The sequence below is a fragment of the Leptonychotes weddellii genome, chromosome 5 (genome assembly GCF_054177405.1).
Source record: "Leptonychotes weddellii isolate Sample4059 chromosome 5, ASM5417740v2, whole genome shotgun sequence".
Taxonomy (NCBI): Eukaryota; Metazoa; Chordata; class Mammalia; order Carnivora; family Phocidae; genus Leptonychotes; species Leptonychotes weddellii.
The window spans coordinates 132,264,250-132,284,007 of NC_138373.1; the positions used below are offsets into that span (position 1 = coordinate 132,264,250).

General features: G+C 40.6%; 1 long non-coding RNA gene across 2 annotated transcripts; it reads left to right on the plus strand.

Annotated features, from left to right (window-relative positions):
* The first annotated feature begins 4,662 nt into the window (after nt 1-4,662).
* On the plus strand, nt 4,663-18,433 carry LOC145721859 (uncharacterized). 2 transcript variants are annotated; one of them, XR_014145821.1, is made up of 4 exons: nt 4,663-5,006; nt 9,670-10,498; nt 11,852-12,018; nt 16,149-18,433. It is a non-coding gene; the product is annotated as an uncharacterized LOC145721859 (long non-coding RNA). The 2 variants fall into 2 exon arrangements; XR_014145822.1 differs by lacking the exon at nt 11,852-12,018 and having other exon boundaries at nt 16,149-18,431.
* The last annotated feature ends 1,325 nt before the right edge of the window (nt 18,434-19,758 follow it).

Below are 19,758 nucleotides of genomic sequence, written 5' to 3' on the forward strand. Positions count from 1 at the left end.
ACGGTTTCCTTTGCATGGGTTAAGCTTGTGTTACTTGCATTTAACATGGCAAATTCAGTGTGACCAACGCAACCCGATGAGATGTCTTCACAGAAAAATTACTATGGAGAGTCTCACTGAAATCATACCCAACAGCAGACTGGCAGAATGGTGATTTTTCATCAAAACTACTGAGTACCAGAGACTATTTTGAACAAATTCAAATTAAAAGATGAATTAATTTAGAATCATTTAAAAACCTGTATGATACTGGCTTACCTGATTGACTAGAACTTAATAGCTTACTCTCTTAATCAGAGAATAAAAAATATTAAAATTAAATCTGGTAATCACTTTTAAAATCGAAGGTAGAGCTCAGAGTAATGAAGTGAGAAATTTGAACATATTTTCTAATCACAAGAGATTAACAAAATTGCAAACTCTAAGATAATGCTGCTTTGTGAAGAGACCTACATCAAATTATCATGAAGTGAAATATGGAATTAAAATTAGGTAGAAGCTGGAGTAACATTTTAGTAAGTCACCATGCATTGTAGTGCATCTAAAATTTATCATATGTACTTTTAAATATGATGCTGATTTGATCATGAGGATGAGAATAAATAATTAAGACTGGAAGTCCAGTAACCAGGGAGATGGTTAGAACTCTTCATTCACAGGTCTAAAAAAAAGTTAGAATATGTTAATTATACTTGAATTTTAAAAAAGTGAGAAAATAAAATAAGATAAAAAGAGAGAGAGAGGCAAACCATAAGAGAGTCTTAACTATAGGGAACAAACTTAACTATAGAGGGTTTCTGGAGGGCGGTGGATGGGGAGATGAGGTAAGTGGGTAATGGGCATTAAGGAGGGCACTTGATATCATGAGCACTGGGTGCTATATGCAACTGAGGAATCACTAAGTTCTACCCCTGGAACAAATAATACACTATATGTTAACTAACTTGAATTTAAATTTTAAAAAAATAAGAATTTAAAAAATAAAAAAAATTAAGCAACATGAATGTATATCTGATTGATCATAATCTCATTAAAAAAATTTTTTAAAGATTTTACTTATTTATTTGACAGAGAGAGACACAGCGAGAGAAGGAACACAAGCAGGGGGAGTGGGAGAGGGAGAAGCAGACTTCCTGCTGAGCAGGGAGCCTGATGTGGGGCTCGATCCCAGAAACCTGGGATCATGACCTGAGCCGAAGGCAGACGCTTAATGACTAAGCCACCCAGGTGTCCCATAATCTCATTAAAATTACTTGGCTATGAAAAAAATAAAATTTTCTAATTCTATGTTAAACTCTTTTTGAAAATAATAATGGTAAATAAATAAAGTTTTTAAGGTTTTAGATAATAATGTTTAAAGATTCTGAAAAACTTCAAATTTCATACTTAAGTGTTATGAAGAAAATCTTTCACCTTTTCACAATTAGGAATATCTATTCAGTGCAGTTCTTGTAACACTAAAACCATAAGCTCCACGAAGGCAGGGCCATGTCTCTCTTGTTTCTGGCTCTATTCCCAACAGCTAATGTAATTCTGGCTCGTATTATGTGCTTAGCCAGTATCTGTTGAATGGATGAAATAGCATGTACATGTACTAATACTAAGAGATCCCATTAAATTACTAATAATGGCTCCCATTTGTTTGATCATTCAAAACTAACTAAGCAAATATGTGCTGAGGGGTTCTCTGTGCCAGGTTCTGTTCTGGGCTCTAGGGATATAGCTGTGAACAAAGCAGATACGAAGAAATCCTTATCCCATTGAAGCTTACCTTGTAGCAGGGGGAGACAACCAATCAAGGCTATAAGCAGCTAAAATATATAGAAGGTTAGTTGGTGATAAATGATTTGTAGAAAACAAAACAGTGGACACAGGTAAAGGGTGTCAGGTGGTGGGGAGAACTTTCTGGAATGTTTAAGGCCCAGTAAGGGGAAGCCAGTGTGGTTGCAACAGACAGTCAAGGGGAGAGAAGAAGGTGAGATTAAAAACATACCAGGGGTGCCTGCTGGTTCAGTGGGTAGATCATGCAACAATTGACCTCGGGGTTGGAGTTCAAGCTCCATGCTGGGTGTAGAAATTACTTAAAATAAATAAATAAATACAATCTTTAAAATAACAACAATATACCAGCCATTGTGAGGCTTTCCCTCTGAGTGAACCAGACGCATTGGATTTTGAGCAAAGAAATGACACCATCCAACTTAACATTATAACAGGATCATTCCAGCTGCCATGTTGAGAATAAAATGAGGCAGAGCTGGAGCAAAAACAGGGACACCAGTAAAGAGGCTATTTCAATCATCTAGGTGGGAAATGATGACTCTTAAATTTATTGTTCACCATGTGCCAGTCAGTGTGAGAACTGCCTTATATATTTAATATTTACATATTCTATTACCTAATTCTTAACAAACTTCTGAGGTAAATATTCTATTGCCATTTCCTGGATCAGGAAATGGAGGCTAACAATGTTTAACTTGCCCAAAGTCACATGACTAGCAGGTGACAGATGTAGTATCCAAACATCAGTCTAACTGTTAACTTGCCCACTGCAATGAGACCCAAAGTTTTCATACATGTTCTTCAAATATCTTATAATAAGTAGCACCAGTATATGCAGAGATTACAACAGCCCTTACTCTAAGGGTAATGTGACATTAATAAACAAAAGCATCCTTCCAGCTCTGTCCTCAACTTCTCTATGCCATGAACCTACCAGTCAAACCAACTGACCTTATTATCTCCTAAATATTCTTGAACTTTCCTGATGATTTCACAATTTTAGAATGTAAAGAACCAACCTCACACTCAAAGCAGGAGCCCTGTATATGTAAAGCCTGATATTAGGCCATTTGTTCTCTGAATATTTCCAATATTTCTTTCTTTTTTTTTTTTAAGATTTTATTTATTTATTTATTTGACAGAGAGAGAGAGAGACAGTGAGAGAGGGAACACAAGCAGGGGGAGTGGGAGAGGGAGAAGCAGGCCTCCCACAGAGCAGGGAGCCCGATGCGGGGCTCGATCCCAGGACCCTGGGATCATGACCTGAGCTGAAGGCAGATGCTTAATGACTGAGCCACCCAGGCGCCCCTTTCCAATATTTCTAAGACAAGAAATCCATTGTTGGCTGTACCTGATCCTGTGTGTGTGTGAAACACCACCTGGGAATCCCAGAGATTCTTGCAACAGATCTTGCAAAGAGTTGCCCACACTAAAAGTATGGCTATAGGGTGATAGCATTCACATTATAGAACATTCCCCATCACCCAGGCCTCTTATGATAAAGAAATGTGACACTGATGATAACCGGGACTCAGAGTAAACAAACAAAATCCTACTTCTATTGATACTAGAATGCTAAGATTTCTTGGCTTGAGGTCTCAAATTTCATATTTTTAAAATTGCAGTTAATTTTCACTTTCGTCTATAACTCACAAGGAAGCCACTGTATGAGGGACAGAAAATAGAACCGTGAGTTATAATATTAGAATCTCAGTCCTGCATTTACTACCACCCAGATGTGGGTTTCAGGAAGTGACTGACAACCAGATCATATTACCACTGTGAACAATCTGTCTGTTCTGTGGCCTGACACTTTAAACTCAACCCCACCAATGAACTAGGACGGAGAGGAGAGGAGGAAATCTCAAGAGACCGGGACACTTTGGAAGCTCCGCCTATTGACCTCGCCCTGTGGGACTCTGCTGGGGTCCCTGGAAGGGGATAAACTTTCAGCTACCAAAACTATGATCCCAGAGTTTGGTAAAAGTACCACACAAAAGGCAAGTGACAGGGGATGTGTGGAGATTGTTTTTGATTCTTCCATCTTTTATAGTGCTTCAGGCAATAACAGTGGAATTATGACTAGAAAAGCCCCCTCATTTCTTTAAAGTTCCATCTTGCTCCATTTCCTGGCTCCAAAGCCTGGATTCCAGAAGCTTAAGAACAGGATTCAAGCGTGATTAATGGGTGAAATGTAACACATGAACTTGGACCAATGGTCTCCATCTGAGCCACACAAGCGACCGTAGGAAAAGGAAGTCAACTACCCATGGCTTTAATCCCTTTACATCTAAGATTCAAATTAAAAGCCTGTCTGCTTTTATCCAGTGATTTTCTGGGCACGTTTTTGCACTTTTCCTGTGCTCTGGCATGAAAAGTTGTAGGCATACCGAACAGAATTGGGGTCCCGACTAGAAGTCCATGATACTAAAATAAAGAGCTTTGTATGATGGCTTCTCACAATGTTATTACAATGTCATGTAACAACTCTCTCCTTAAAACACCATCCCAGGCTATTGCCTGAGTCATAAGTAAAAACACCAGTACGGTCCTCGGGTCGGCTCTGAAGCAACTTCTTTAGAACAGGATGTGCTTCTTCCTGGAGGTGACAGGTTACTTACTGTGAGGTTTTTTTCACCCCTATTGAAAACATCTCATTTGCTGCCAAACTGTATGTAAGGGAAAGAAGCACAGTCTGCCCTCAGAGGCTCCTTGGAGACTGAAACCAGAGAATAGCCGGACATACACGCAGTATGAAAAGTCTAAATTAAACAATGGTTTTACAAGAGCTCCTTCCCATGTGACTTTGAATCAGAGTAAAGGGAAGTTCACAAAAATCAAAGCAGTAAAAGGGATCTTTATTTGGAAAGTACTTATTAACTCGGCAAAGCCAAGCTTTAGGAATTAGATCTGTGAGGAAAATCCTCTTGGCCATGAAACCCGAGCTTTGATTTCTACGGGCTCATAAAATAAATAATAATATCCACTTACAGCTCTCCATTACCTTTCAGTGTACAAAGCGCTTTCGTATACATTATTTTATCTTCACAACATTCTTGTGAAGTATGGAGGAGGCATGATAACTCCCTTTCATGGGTTAAGAAATCGAGGCCGGGGGAGCAGACAGGATTTCCTCAAGGTCACATAGTAAGAAGTCGAGCCCAAACTAAAATTCTGGTCTCCAGACTCCCAGGAGGAGCTCCTTCCTCTGTTGCATCTCTGAGGTGAGTAAATCATAGTTCCAGGTTATCCTATCTAGTTAAATGTTAATTGGGGAAATTCTAAAAGGCTCCTGGTTACCCAAGAGCTTGAAAAAAAGATAGGCCAGACTTGGAAGAAAGCACACTTTCAAGCTGCTTGATACATGTTCCCTGTGACAATGGCAAGAATCCAAGGTAAATTTTGAGGAAAAACAAAATTTAAATGAACTCTCTTTTTGCATTTCGTAATAGTAATGTCAAAGGCTAAAACTACAGCATATATCAGAAGAAGCTCTGCCAATGAAAAAATATAAAAGGAAAATTTCCCTGCTTTGTAAACTCGAAATAAGTTTTCTAAGGTTCTCTCTCAACTGAACTAAATACTACAATTTGACATGTTGAAAATATTCAAAACTTACTTTTAGTTGGCTGAAATTAGAGGTGTTCTTTGTTTGTTCGTTTTACCAATGTGGGATAGCACAGAGCAGAGAGCAACGGTGGAAGGGCATTATTTTCGTGGTCACAGAGGTTGGGCTTTGAATCTTGGCTCCCAGAGACCTGAGCACTCTATCTATTTAACTACCGACAGGGGCTTTATCTATCAAGTAGAAGCAAAACTATAATGACTTGGTGGTTTAGTCCGCTCCGGCCGTGCTATGACAAAATACCACAGACTAGATAGCCTCAACAACAGACATGTATTTCTCACTGTGATCAAGACACTGGTAGGGGTGGTTCTTGATGAAAACCCTCTTCCTGCCTTGTAGATGGCCATCTTCTTGCCGTGGGCTCACGTGGCCTTCTTTCTGTGTGTGTGCACAAAGAGAGAGAAAAGAAGCAAACTCTTCAATATCCTTTCTTATAAGGGCCCTAGGACCTCTTCTAAACCTACTTACCTTCCAAAGGCCCACCTCCTAACACCATCACACTGGGGGTTGGTGCTTCAAAATATGAATTCGAAGGAGCAATCATTCAGTCCCACCCCAGCATGGTAGCAAACTGGAAAAATGAGGCATTTAAAAATAAAGAAGCAATATTTTAAATGATCTGGTGTGGTACTTTTACCAAAATAGTGAAGACCACGGAGGCCCAGAAGTTCTGAGTCACTAACATTGGTCACAATCTGTCAGGTAGCCCCAATCGAGAACACTTACTAGGATGCTAAGAGAGGCTGGTGGGCTTGAGATACCAGTCATTTCCTGCTGCCCACGACCTATTTTCAGAGACTCCATCTGTTTGTAACTAAATGACACCTACCACCTAACCTGATGTGTAAACAGCTGCCCTGAGGAGAAACCATCCATAATTCAGCTGAGCGAACCAGATTCTCGGATGTGGGAATGTAGCATCAGGTTTAATAATTGAGATAGTGAGGTTACAATCGCCCGGGGTAGGGGTGGAGAGACACACTGGCAGGTATAGAATGAAAGTCATGTCCGACCCCCTAAGCTATATGCAAGCAGAAGGTAAGGGGGAACAGGGCAGCCATGAAGAAGGTGGCAAACACGGAGCACAGAATTGAGCAGATGCACAGAGAAAGTAGAACCAGAAGACCAGTCGCCCAGTGAGAGAAGGGTACACACTCAGGTACTGAGTTAGCGATCCCAGGGCCTTCTGTGGGCCTGCCTGTACTTTTTTCCCTGCCTCCAGATAATTCAGAGACACCCTGGTCTCCTTTCCTTAAACTCTCTTTTTACTAGAAATAGTCTGAATGGCTTTCTGTCTCTTGCAAGCAAAAAGCCTTGAACATAAGACCGCAAAAGGAGGACATTGATTTGATTAATACAAATCTGTGTGAAAATGCCAAAGAACAATCTGAAAGCAACACGGGGCGGGGCGGGGGGGACGGCTGGGAGAAACACAAAGTGAGCATGCAGTCTGAGCCGGGTCAGGTACCGGGGAACCCTCCCAAAGAACAGAAACGGAGTCACGTTTGGAAAGAAGGGAGACATTGCATGCAGTCAGAAAGGCGTTTACGTAGGAAGATAGCTGCAAAGAGACATAAAAAGCAAACCACCGAAAGTGAGTTCCAAAGCAAGCTAATAAAAAAGCCTGATCTTTAGGAGAATAAATCATTTTTAAAATTGATTTCATTTTGAATGCAGTATCTTCTAACCTAATAAAGATTTCTTAATAGTCAGATTGCTTTGAAACTCACCTTTCCTTCAGTTCAATTAAAGTGATTTTTTTATTAGTTTTGCTGTTTTTAGTTCCAAAATCAGTTGAGGCTTTAGTTCCTGGTCAGTTGCTAACTAGCAATTTTCTGTGAATCAAATCTTCACAAGCTCAAGCTCTCCTTTTGGGACTCAACCGATTTCCTAGTTTGTGGCCTAATTATGAAAGCCAAGTAACTTTCCGAGGTTAAACATTCATGTCTTAAGGATAGGACTGAACAATTTCACTTGATATTAGCCATGACTTCTCACAGGTGAACGTAAAAACACCTCCACATAGAAAAATATGTGCATTATTTGCTTTAAATCCCAATGTTTGCTTTAGCCTCCAAAAATGTTAGAAGCTCCTCTTATTGGGAGTACGTCCCATGGATTTACCTGAAGGAGCATATGAGAGGGTTTGAGCCTGGACCGTGGTTGACACAAATGTTACGTGTCACTAGCATGACCAGAGAGGTGTCAGACCAGTCAGTAATTGCTGGCAAAGGAGGAACAGGTGACCATAATGGGATTGACAGAAAATGGATGAGAACAGCTGTTACACGGCAGAGTCATTCCCTTTAGGGACACTACCAAAAAATTATAAAAGAGTAATAAAGGCCAACTGCAACTGTTAGTATCTTGCTCTCATACATTTTTGCAAACAAGTTTGACCTTACTTAGTACTCGAGGCTGTTCATTTGTTCCACAAAGATTTGTTGAGTTCCTACTATGTGCCAAGCTCTGAGTGTATATTGCTGAATGCAAGGGTCCCTTTCTGTGGCGCTTGGGATCTAGGGAGGTGTGGGGCCTCTTACATTCAGTCGCTTCAGGGTGTCATCCTCATGCATGCTCTGTCACCCCTGCACTGAGGGTGTTCCCCCCCCACAAGCCACATCACCACATGTGAGGGCAGACACACGAGGAACGCATTCTCTGTGCAGCTATTTCTTATTCCCCAAACTTCAATCCAAATGTCACCTACACGGCAAAGTTTGTTTCTAATTTCCTTTCTTTTGATGTCAGTGTGTCACCTTCTGTGCTCCCATATATCCTGCTTGGGCATCTATGAAGGTATTTATCACAACATATAATCTGCTAACGGGGCGCCCGGGTGGCTCAGTCGGTTAAGCGGCTGCCTTCAGCTCAGGTCATGATCCCGGGGTCCTGGGATCGAGTCCCGCATCGGGCTCCTTGCTCAGCAGGAAGCTTGCTTCTCCCTCTGCCTCTGCCTGTCTGCCGCTCCCCCTGCTTATGCTCTCTCTCTCACTATCTCTGTCTCTATGTCAAATAAAAATAAATAAAATCTTTAAAAAAAAAAACATATAATCTGCTATCATTGCTGATTTATTGTGGGTTTCCCCTATAAAGATAAGAGCCTACACCTAGCACGATACTTGACACACAATAGGAGCCCCAAAAACGTTTCTTAAACGAATAAATAAATGAGCTGCTAAGAATCAGTGGTGGCTGATGGGCTAAGAAAGGAAACAATTTTGGACATTGTAAACAGTGGTTTGGGTCAGAATCAAAAAGATTTTGATATGTGAACAGGAAGAAAAGACGATACATCTCACATTGTCTTAAGAGCTTGGGAACAGATTCTATTTAATACCTGAGTCTTTTAAGAATGTTATAGCTTGCCCTTCACCAATTCAGCACTTCAATGTAGCAAAAGTTCTGGGACTACAGTCAGTATTCTTTGGTATTGCTTGATCTAATACACATGGCAAGCACATACACACACACACACACACACACACACACACACATGCACAGTATAAGTCTTCTCCTTAAGGTGAATTCATTGGATACATCAGTTTACTCTTTGGAGCACAATGCAGACAGGTGTCACATAAAAGATGTTCAACTGGGAAACTAAAAAAAACATAAATCCCTTAATTTCAGACAAAAAAATTCATTTTAGCAGTCCCATAAGTGTGAAATTGTAGCAGATGGTGTTAAAGAACGTATCACATCTCCGGGACCCGGCTTATGCCACATCATGTTGGGCCACAGTTGAACAGCCTGGACTCCCGATTTAATTGCAACCTAGAGATATATTTGGCATTTCTATGGCATTGGGTGAGAGGCTTTAATTCATGTTCAAGTTGCTTTTACACTACCTAAGGTCAACGTGAGCTAGAGAAGACATGTAATATTCTGTCACTGTCATTAGAAAGCAGTCTTAGTGGAGGAACTGGGAGAAGAAAGCCCTGCTTCTCTGTCTTAATGGGTCTCTTGCAGACTCCGAGTATTTTGGATTCAGATCGTGGGTCATTCCCGTGAAAGGGACGGAGATTGGGAAAGAGTCTCTGTACAATGGAAAGCAAGCAGGACGGAGCACACTGATCATACACTTGGAAGTCAGGACCATGTCAAATTGCTATAAAAGTTTCTGAATGCTTGCCTGCAATTTCCATACTTTTATTACAGACAGACACCAAATAGTACAAAGCCACTCCAATGCCAGTCTGAAGGCCGCTCTGTGAGTAGTGCTGGTCTGAAACTCTTGTAGTTTTTCTGTTTTTTAGGTTCACTCCAGGGCCCAAGCAAGGCGGCTGAAGGTGACTGGTGAGGATTTGTTGACACTGTTGTTGGCAACATGCAGCTTATGGCCTTTAGTCTAATGGATGCTGACAGCAAGAGAGCTCAACAAGGGACTGACAAAAAGTGGACTGCCTAGAACCTACCTGTTTGCAACAGAGGTGCCTTTTTTAAGGGTGCTATCTAGGGAGTTAATAAGGACAAAACAAAAAAACTACAATTCCAGTTGAGAAAGCATCCTTCACAGGCTGTGTGAAAATTGGAGGGATTACATCAGACGTAGCAGGAAGTTTACCTCTCTATTTTTTATCCTCCCCTTCTGAGCCTTCAGGTTCCTGAACTCAAATGCTACAGATAATAATTGCTAATTCACAGGACTTGAAGGAGTATTTATAAAGGAAAAAGATTTAAAATGGATTTTTCAGCCTTTACTAACTCCCTTTTAAAATACTAGAATGATACAGAAAATGGCCAAAGACAAAAGGGATTACATCTCCAAAAACAAAATTTGTAGCCTAATGGAAGAACCTATTGGGGATTTCTAATAAGTCTAACAATGGAGCTGAATTTTAAGAAATTCAGAAGCCTACCCATGCTTCATTTGTTGAAAGAGAATATCTCAGCCACAGAAAAATATGAAGAAAAAATTAGGAGTTCCTAGTAATCCTCTTTGTTCTTCCTCTCATCTCTTTGCTCTGATTTAGAGATCCATAGACTGTAGTCCCACTACTGTATGGTATCTGTGGCAGCTAAAATTAGCTCTTCACCCGGCATCATTCTACACCCATTTGGAGACTGATTCCAAGAGAAAAATAGGTGAACACTCTTAAAATGAATGGGTACAGAAAACATCCTAACCATTTGTTCTTGGCATTGTCAGTTTCCAAATACACTACTCTATTATGAAGGAGTTCCCTAAATAAGGTTCACAGAAGAGTAGCACCAAGAAATGGCTTTCCAGAAGGTTTTGTGAACAAAGAATTTGAGGAAAGGATGCATAACTCTTCTTTGGATGTTCACAGTGCATATGACCATTTTGAGATACCCTGCAGGAAATAATCACATTTAAATTTTTATCCATCATTGCATAAATAGTTTTGCCTAGATTAAAAATTTACTCACATAACTCTTAATATCCTACATAACAAGTATTTTTCAGGAAACGCATTAAAGAAAGCTTGTTCAAAGATTAGGAGAAGCAGAAAATAGAAGTAGACCAGATCCTTTTTCTGTACATGGAGCTGCCCTAGATGAATATCTGATTGACTGTGAGTGGTGGACAAGAAGACTTGCCCATCAATTACCTAATATAATCAAATTATTCTCCAATTTTGATCTGAGGAGAGAATTCATCTGACATCACAGAGTCAGTAAGGAAAGCAAAAGATAATCTACAAACCCTATCTGGTCACAAACTCTAAGTTATAAAAAAGACTTCCCTCTATTCCAGGATGAATAAAGAAAAACCAAATTTAAGTCTATAAATTAGGGTAGAAATAGGAAAAAAGGACATGATCCGGAAGACTCCAAAGGAGACCATTCTCTAGAAATAATTCTATGTGCCGCTCAATGTTTTAAATTTTAGCATATCAGTGAAATACACAACTTCAATCAAATAGTAATGGAAAACTTACAAACAAGCCTCAATAGACTTAATAGAGCTAAAATAAATTGAAATATTTATTTAAAAAAAAAACTAGTTCTGGAAAAAAATCTCTCCTGGGTTAACCTATTGTATGGTTGCACTCTTTTAAGAAATAGATACTTACCACACTATATAAACAAGTGCAGGATATATAAGAAGACACAAATCCTCCTCATTTACTTTACAAAGCTGATATAATCCAGACACTAAAACCACACAAACCATACACACACACACTCACACACAAATTTCTACCACTACTGGCACAGTTAATGACAAATAGTAATAAACATAAATGCAAAACTCTTAAATAAAATTCAAATATGTATAAAAAGCATAATCCACCATGAAAAAGTAGGATTTACTCCCCGCACACAAGGATTGATATAGTGTTAATACCCAGTAATTGGCAGAGAGCAGTAAAATTAAAATTCTAGCCCTGTGCGGGAAGAGTGGGCTAATAAAGCCCCTCCTGCCCTGGTTTGAAGAGATACTTAGGGTCTCAATGACTCTCATTTCCAAAGGTTTCTTCAGAGGAGAAGACAGAAGCCGCTTAAAGACAAAGCTGCTTCTTGGGTTTTGGAAAAACTTGAGTTCATTGAAGTGAAGAGGAGGACGTCTGAGAGGAGGAGGGGCAGAGAAAGAAGAGCACATTGGTTGCTTTATACTGGAAAGAGGCTGCTGTCAGCAGGTGGGTGGTAGCGGAGACCAGTGGACGCTCTGTGTGCTTTCCCAGGAAGACAGCCAGAGCTCAGGGTTGTAGGGAGCACCTAGGGAGGCTGGGCCCTTAGCAAGGGGCTCTAACCACACTCAGGACTCCTGTGCATGAAAAGTGGAACAAAAGCAGCAGAATCATGAAGAAATCATGCCAACTGGGACCCTCAAAAATTCTAGAGCAGATCGATGACAAACAAGAACTGTCCCCCCCAATGTATCGCCATTGCATAAAGACTTGCAATCCTTCCCCAGGGCTGGAGTGGGGAAGCGAGAGCCACGAGAGACACGTGCATTCCATTAAGAATCAAATTTATTAATTTACTTACAAATATTTATTACATTCCAGAGGCTAGAGATTCAGCAGGGATAAAAAGATGAATACCTAGCCTTCTGGAGTTTATGCTGTAAATTGATGAGATAGCAATAAACAATTATACGGTAAAAAAGTAAATTTGGTTAGGCGACTGCCTTCAGCTCAGGTCATGATCCCAGGTTCCTGGGATCAAGCCCCGCATCGGGGCTCCCTGCTCGGCAGGGGGCCTGCTTCTCCCTCTCCCTCTGCCGCTTCCACTGCTAGTGCTCTCCTGCTCTCTCATCCTGTCAAATAAATAAATAAAATCTTAAAAAAAAAAAAAGTAAATTATATAGTATGTTAGAATTTGCAAAAGGCTATGGAATAAAGAATAAAGACAATGTTTTAAAGGCGATTGTAATCCAGTCAAGAAAATATGGTGGCAGCAGGAGAGGTGATAAGAAATGGCCAGATTCTGGATCTATTTTGAAGGTAAAGCCAACATTATTTCTGGGCGGACAGGATGTGGAGTGTGAGACAAAAAGAGTAGTCAAGAATTAGTCCAGATTTTTCCACTGGAGCAGTTGGAAGGATGGAATTGCCTTCAGTTGGTATCTGGAAAAGACTGAGGATAGAACAGATTGGGAGGAAGAGTTGGGGAGATCTGGACATTCTTTTTTAACATACTGAGTTTCAGTTTTATATTAAATATCCAAATGGAGGTGTTGGGTAGGCATTGAGTATAAAAGCCAAGAGAGTGTCATTTATATTAACTTTCAAAAGGACGGAAGGAATGGGGAGCCTGGGTGCCTCAGTCAGTTAAGCTCAGGTCCTGATCCAGGGCTTAGAAGCATGGATGTGAGCTCTCGAGGCTGACAAGGGAGACAAAGGCTAAAAAGATTAGGATTGCAATAAACATGAAACTTCAAGGCAGACCGGTAGGTAACCCAGGAGTGGAATGACTGTAAAAGAAGTTGGAAGAGTAAAGCTGGGTCAGTGTGTGAAGGCTCTTGTAGAATTGTTAACAAATTCAACTTAGTTTGAATATATTTGTGTAATAGCAACTGAGAACAGAATACAAAAAGCCATGGCACTGGAAATACTGTTTTTAGTAGGTAGAACAGAATAATGCTGCACTTTAAAGCCTGAGTAATTGCAGATAGACTAGGGAGTTGCTGCAAAATACTGCATATTTACCGGAAGCTGAGTAATCCAGATCTAGTGTCATCAAAGGAAAAGCATGCTCAGGACAGAAAAGAGACATTATTCTAGACAAACCTTGCTAATGATTTAATTCCTGTCCTAGGGAAGAGCAATGGCGAGATTACCCCAGAACTATGCTTCAATCCTGCCTGTAATTCTTTGTATTTACTCTGTATGTCTATGTTTAACTTAACTGATAAGAAAATGTTAAGGTTTCTTTTCTTTTTATTTTTCAGATTTATTTATTTAATTTAGAAAAAGACATAAAGAGCGTGCAGGCAGAGGGGAGGGGCAAGGGGAGAGGGAGAGAGAGTTCTCCCATCCAAGTACTAATCAGGCCCCACCCTGCTTAGCTTCCAAGATCCAACGAGATCGGGCGAGTTCAGGGTGGTATGGCCTTAGACAGGGAAAGAGAGTCTTAAGCAAACCCCACACCGAGAAGGGAGCCCGAAATAGGGCTCCATCTCACGACCCTGAGATCACAACATCAGCCAAAACCAAGAGTCGGAAACTTAACCAACTGCGTCACTCAGGCGCCCCGAAAGTTTATTTTCTTTGTGCCCATACAAAAACATAATTCTTTTATGTTTTCTTTTTTTTTAATCAACAGTTTTGCATTAAAAAACCCTTTTGGTTCTTTTTAAAGGTGTTCGAACCAGGATAAAAAAAAATCATTTGATGTCTACATTCAAAATAAACTTTTAAATAGGCTAATTAAACAAGCTAGTGAAGAGACAATTCACATCTCAGACATGAATGACTTTTATGAATTTAAACACACAGGTCCTAATATTATGGAACACCTCCCAACTTGCCAACTATTTACCTTGCCCTAAACTTGAGAAGATTCAGACAACCAGACCCATTTCCCTTATGGTATGAAAATGGGATTAGGATTAATTTGCCTTTCCGTGTCAACCCCATGCTTCTCAATTGCATATCTCCCTTGTTGTTTTAAGGATTTTATTTTATTTATTATAAAGATTTATTATAAAGATTTATTATAAAGATTTATTTAAAGTAATTTCTACATCCAGCATGGGGCTTGAACTCACAACCCCGAGATCAACAGTTGCATGCTCTACCCACTAGCTAGCCAGACCCCCCTGGTATGTTTTTAATCTCTCCTTCTTCTCTCCCCTTGACTGTCTGTTGCAACCACACTGGCCTCCTCTTACTGGGCCTTAAACACTCCAGAAAGTTCTCCCCACCACCTGACGCCCTTTACCTGTGCCCACTGTTTTGTTTTCTACAAATCATTTATCACCAACTAACCTTCTATATATTTTAGTTGCTTATAACCTTGATTGGTTGTCTCCCCCTGCTACAAGGTAAGCTTCAATGGGATAAGGATTTCTTTATATCTGCTTTGTTCACAGCTATATCCCTAGAGCCCAGAACAGAACCTGGCACAGAGAACCCCTCAGCACATATTTGTGAAGCTATGGTCAAGACCACAGAGGTCAGATGCAAAGTTCAAGGACATACAGTGCACCTCCTATGAGAAGCATGAACACATGCCACCTGGATTCTGCAGTGCTGTCTGGGACTGCTGCTTACTGGTGCATTTAGAACATTGGCATGCTCCGCATTCCACTGTTTAATCCAAGCCCAGAAATCTTTCCCAAATGGCCTCAATATTATTCTCACTCTCGGACCTGGACATTTTCAATAATCAACTTAATGTTTCAAATAATCTTCCTCTGTCCTTTGACCTAGCCTTCTATTCCTACTTAAAAACCTGGACCTAGCATCACCTGGGTGGCTCAGCTGGGCATTCGACTCTTGATTTCTGCTTGGTCATGATCTCAGGGTTGTGGTATCAAGCCCCACATTGGGCTCCACCCTCAGCGGGGAGTCTGCTTGAGATTCTCTTCCTTTGCCCCCCACCTCCCCTCCCCCGCCGGCTCTCTCTCTCGCAAATAAATAAATTTTTAAGAAAAAAACATAGATGTGGAAATACCATTTTTTCCTTAGTGGAACTAATTAGGGGATATTTTTAGGCAAAACATAGCCATTAAAACATATAAAGATTATATAGATGGTAAATAAACATTTAGAAAAAACAGTAAAATTAAATATTACATTGACCATTTGTAGGCTTAGTTTTGGGCATCCCACAAAGTAATTAAATTTGGTAAAATTTATAGAAGTCCTGAGTGATTAATACCACCAGGTGTAAAACCATCTTCAGAGAATCCAGAACCATGAGGCTGAGAGATTCTCCTTTTCTGGGCATTAGATACCTCTGGATTTAACCCAAAGCTTACACTGAGTCATCAGAGATCTGCACTTTCTTTCAAAAGAAATCAGCCAAATTATATTTACTTTAGGACTCTGGTACGGGGCATGAATGTGAGAGAGACAAATCTTTTTCTTTTGTTTTTCACCTCATCATGAAATGAACATTCAGTGCTACATTTTCCCTCCCACAAGAAAGGCTAAAAGTTTACCCAAAGAGATCTGGTCATAAATTCATGCCATCTACTCTAAGTTTAATCATGTAAGTTTATGGTTTTGCCAGTTCCAGCCTCAACTAAAATTTCTCTTTTGATATCCTACAGTCCGTTTTATGTCCTGTAATGAGGATATATTCTTTGTCTTCCCAGGACCTTTCCCTTTTTTGGCAAGGCGCACTCCCACTTCTATTTCCATCTTCTTTTGGGAAATACTCCTCCACCACACCACAGGACGAAGGTGAGAGCTACCAACCACGACAAGCCCTCCGCGGGTCAGAGAGGCTGCATGCGACCCGCGCTGGTATCTCCCGAAGCTTCTACAAACTGGGACTTAAGGAAAAGGGGCAAAGGATCCTTCTCTGGGGTCAAAGCTTCCAATCTGAGTCTGAGATCCTGGTGACTTGTGGAGGAGGCCTGTAGGAAAACGTTGAAAGGAGTATAAATGAAAGCTAGAGGAGAGACTTGAAAATCTCCAAGTCCCTGTTTCCAGTGACCCCGGAGACCCAGGATGCCCTCTGCCCTTCCCTTTGGCCTAAATTCGTTCAGGTTGCATTTCTGTCACCTGCATGAATTTATATAGACCCCCTTCATAATCCCTCCCTTAAGGGTAGAATAAAAAGACGAAATCTCAGCCACGCCCATTTTTCAGTTGAGTAGCAAATCTGGCCAAAAAAAAAAACGTTTATTAGTTCTAGGAGAGTCAACCACTGGCCAGCTGAAACTGGAGCGAGACGTGGAAGGGAAAAGCGAGTACACACTCCTCCGGCACCATCACGAAGGCGACATGACGTCCGGCGGCCAGCGCTGCGGGCACCACGGGCCGGTCACATGCCGAAGCTCTTCTCTGCTTTCCTGGCTCTTGGATCCAGATGAGTTCACCGGGGTGATCTCACTTCGGAGAGCATTCAGATGAAAGGAAGTGCGGTGTAGGTGAGTCAAGAGCAGAGGCGAGACTCTGTCTTCTCAAGTCAAGTTTCCAGGCGGAGGAAGGCAAAGAGCAAAAAGATTCCAAAACCAGCTCACTTTTTAGGCTGGTAACCAGTGACTTCGCTCCCTGTGGATGATTAGCCTTGAGGCCCTGAGGCCAACTCTACAAACAGCTCAGCCACCACCCCACCCCCCAACCCCCCAGGGCTCATATTTTCAGGCTGCAATAACAGCCACTCCTTTCTCTGGTTTGGGTCCAAAACACAATCCCTCCCTTCTACTCTTAATACCAGCCTCTCTGTAGTGAGCTCATGTCCTCCCTCTCTCTTCCTCTCCCTCTGACTCACAGTGCTCAGAGCTTTAAGAAACAAAAACCTGTTGGATCAGCCAGACTAGAATCATCAACTTCAAATGGGCCAACCCTTCCGTGAAAGGGAATCTTACTTTCATTGTGAGCACCAAGGCTCTAAGTTACTTAACTTGGTCATGAAAAACCCAGAACCTGACTCGTGCTTTTACCATGCTTTTACCGGCAAAAACGATAATGTTATATGTCTTTAAAGGGAAAAGAGATATGCCTTTAGTAAAAACAAAATAACTCTCCCATTTCAACATTTTAAAAGAGACTTCCGTCATGTAGTTTTGAAACTGAGCCATGAGGTGATCCCTTTACCTTGATCCCAGTTTTTTAACATCATTTTTTGGCTAAGGTGCAAAATGTTTTAAGGAAGCAAAATTCAGAAAAGGAGGATTCATCAGTCAAGGACTTGAGTACAGCTTGATCACAGTGATGAGGCACCAAGCACGGTGTCTGAATATTTTGATTTTTTCATAAATATTTATAGAATTTATCATAAAGTGATTTGCCAGTGGAGAAATAAGAATCAGAATAAAGATTAGTCACCAAATATTTTGGGAGTCATTATTACCCACGCCAGAAAAAAAATTTGTTAAATCTCAGATTTCTCAGAATTTTTTATGAAAATCTGGATTTTTAATCTCCTTTGTAGAAAAAAAAAAGATTTTTGTCTTAGGTATCAGGACAAATAGAAAGTATGTAGAGGGGAGGGGGCTGTATCTCCTTCCTCTCCAAGTACTTTCTTTAAAATCAGATTGTCGGGGCGCCTGGGTGGCTCAGTTGTTAAGCATCTGCCTTCAGCTCAGGTCATGATCCCAGGGTCCTGGGATAGAGCCCCGCATCGGGCTCTCTGCTCAGTGGGAAGCCTGCTTCTCCCTCTCCCACTCCCCCTGCTTGTGTTCCCTCTCTCGCTGTGTCTCTCTCTGTCAAATAAATAAATAAGAGCCTTAAAAAAAAAATCAGATTGTCATTTTATTGCCTGCCTCTCCCAGACTCTAGCCAATAGAATCAATCAATTCTTGACAAAGACCAAGATGGAACTCATTTTGCTTCTAACCTAATGATGTCTTTTGAAGTCTTGGTACATACATCTTATGATAAATGTTCTTAGTTTTGTGTAAGGGAGCAGAGAAAAAGAATTTGCTGGGGAAAAAATAAATTCTGGTTCTGAATTTGAACCTGCACTAATCGTCAGGCAGTCTATAAAACAAGGTATAATCAAATAAATTAAACATAGCAATATTTTTCAACATCATTGTCCTAACTGGCCAGTGAGCTTTGTGGATGGTTTCAAGTGGTTTGGCTAGTTTTTTCTGACAAGTAGTTATCCACGAAGAGTTGGTTGGTTTTCAATGACATGTAATGAATACTTACTTGGATTTCTTTGCCCCCATCCCTTTCTCCCTTTGGGAGAAAAACATGCTCAGCCTTTCAGAATTACCTCTCTACGAACTATCTCCATACTCCACCAAAAGCGTAATGACCAGGAAACATAATCATATGGCTAGTTCTGTTGGTATTTTGCTGGATTCTTGGGAAAAATCATTCTCACTAAGTAAGATAGGCCTTGTTATTGAACAACAACAAAAAATTCCAAGAAAGTTCATGATTCACAGCATACCTTGAGCACCTAAATAAAGATGTAGAAACATACTACATCAGCCAGTTTACTAACTGTTGGGCTTTCTTGTATTATGAAATGAAAGGCTCTTTAATCATCTTTAGCTCTTACTTTATAATTCACTAACATGGTCCTTTCTGAGGTGGTTCCCTTATAACAATACTGCTTGTAAAAAAAAAAAAGAGAGAGAGAGTTAAAAAAAAACAAGATTGAGAATCAGAGGTGTTAATGTACTTAACTAAGATTGGACAACTAGTCAATGGCAGAGAGAATTTTAAATCAAGTCTCTCTGATCTGAAAATCTGCAGGTTAATTTGCTGTGTTGCCTCCTCTCATCAGATAATGTGGAGGAAATATGTACACAAGATCTCTAAATGTTTTTTAACTCCTCTGACATACACTTTTTGTAAGACAAGTGAGCATTTCTGCAGCCAGTGCTCAGTGTTTTGGTTAAGAACACGGTGTAACTCTTTAGGAGAACCCAAGCAAACGAGTTTCCAATTTGTCTTGGGTCGTCAGCCCTCCATTCTCCATATCAGTCTAAAGTGGCAGAAGTCTGACAATTCTTTTCTGTTCACTTCTGGAATGTGTTTTTGTATTTTGAGAAGGAGTGCTTCTCGTGTTCCAGTAATTCACACCAACCCAAATGTTTTCAATGAAGCCAGGCTGTGAAGGAATGCAAAAGGAAGCAAAAAAACTCCCTGTGATTGCTCCCAACTCACTCCTGCTCACTCCATTTCACAAACAGCTGGCCTGAACATAAAGCACCATCCCAAATTTAGTATAAAATTTATTTTAAGGAGCCTTTCATGTCTTGTCATAATCTAGCTGTATAACAATACAGGCCTTTAATT